We start from the raw sequence: 2,126 nt of genomic DNA, 5'->3' as shown, positions 1-2,126 counted from the left end.
GGAAATTCAATTAAATCGGAGAAAGTACCAAACCACCTCAGAAAAATCCCAAAATTGGTGTTTCATTCACCCGTGGCACGTGCAAGCCAGAGAAATTTAGAGACCAATACGGTACTAAAATTTAGAGTTCTTGTTCCACAGCACATGAATTACATGACAAACACAAGCCGAATTAAACTTAAACCTTGCAAATTAAACCTAAACAAACACTAATCAGGGGTGGATGCGCAGCACCTTACATTTGCATCCAAGCATGGTAATTGATGTCCTGGATTCTGTAACCACAGCTATCGATAAAGGCCAATGCCTGCACGATTGCACTCTCTCCTGCCTCAAAAGACTGGTGACATGGTCGTCCATAGATGTAACCTACTGAACGACCATTGGCCCTATTAGTAAATCTTATGCAGAACTGGCATCCTATAGTAGTGTGTTGACCGAGGTTCCCAGTATAGTACTCCTAGTCATACCTGAGTCTCTCTATAGCTTGGTCTAGAATGGCCGACATGCCCAATGCAGCATAGGTACTATCATGGAGCACCACGTGCAAGCGGGCAAAACAAAAAATGAGAGATCGTTATTACAATAACAATACAATAAATAACCATGACTCAGGTATCAGTGATGTTGACTTTACCACATCCCTTTGGTTGTAGCTTGCCCAGTATTCGCTTACTTACGGAACAAGGACATCACCAGCATGCAAAGCTTCTATCTTGAAGTGCGAGAAATCGGGCACCTGATGGCAAATGTGCTGAAGTGCCACCAAATAGTTGCAAATGGCAGAGAACTGGGCACTTCTCCGGCTAGGCATCCGTGATCCGGTCCGCTAAATAAATTCCTGATGCCCTGATGGTAGCCTCGAAGGGATGTAGAAGCTTAGTTCACACGTCCAAGTTTGTCCATCATCAGCAGATGCCATGTTCCCAACGATGTCCAACACCATGAGCAAGCTAAGTGCTGCTTGTAGCCACTCTATCGGGGCTATCATCTACGACATATGCAATAATGATATTATTTGAATGAGCCCATACATATTATGAAACAACACTTATTACGGAATTTAAACTACAATTATTAATTAATTAGCATCTAGAAATAAGATGTTGGAAAATATTTCATACGATAGCTGGAATAGGGTGGTTTGGAATGGCCACATCAGGATCAAATGGATCATCGCCAGGGTGGAAACCTGGTTCTTGTGGTGGGGAGGTCCGTTCATCCCACCTAATAAAATTCAAGAAATATGACTATAAATATATATTTCATTATATAAAATGTGCCAAGTAAAATATAGCAAACTAAATAAATATAGATCAATGCATATATATACATAGCTACAATGTGAGGGAGGAGAACATATATATACCTGCAATGAAATATCTGGGAGCCATGACCAAATCACGTAGAGTGAAAAGAAGTGAGAGTATGTGATACTAACAAATGAGAGTGAAGTGACGGTGCATGCGTGTGTATGTTCCTGGTTCCTTTTTATAGGGGGCCAGACACATCACTGTCGGTGTTAAAACAAAACCGACAGTGATGTAACCCTATCACTGCTGGTTTTGTATGAAAACCGACAGTGATGTGGCTGACAGCACGTACTTCCATGCATGCATTCATGCAGCAATAAATACATTGCATGCATACTGCAATAAAGGTCATTACTTATGAAAAAATAGTAATCCTATGATCTTTATTTAATGCTCAAATAATGTCCAAAAGTTTCGTATCAATTGCATAATTTCATATATGGGTACAAAAACACCGTCTTCCACCCAAAAAATGCTAGATAATTAATTATTAGGGCACCATATATATATGTAAAATATCCAAACATGCATTGCCATTTGAAGAGACAAACATCGATATATATATATATTGATTACAGAAATACAACATAAAATAACAGAAACCTTGAAATAAAATTACATATACGATAACAAAGACAGGACACTAAAATTAAATATACAATAACAAAAACCTATTTCTATCTAGGTTAATGTTACAATCGAAGTGTACAAACACATTATAAGATAACCATCTCAGAAGCATTCTTTTAGCACCCAACTAGGGTCAAATAGCCGCCAGAGAATACTAGACATGGCTGACGAGCTACACCTTCG

This window comes from Miscanthus floridulus, chromosome 9 (assembly GCF_019320115.1).
Source record: "Miscanthus floridulus cultivar M001 chromosome 9, ASM1932011v1, whole genome shotgun sequence".
Classification (NCBI taxonomy): Eukaryota; Viridiplantae; Streptophyta; class Magnoliopsida; order Poales; family Poaceae; genus Miscanthus; species Miscanthus floridulus.
This window is presented reverse-complemented; position numbering follows the sequence as displayed.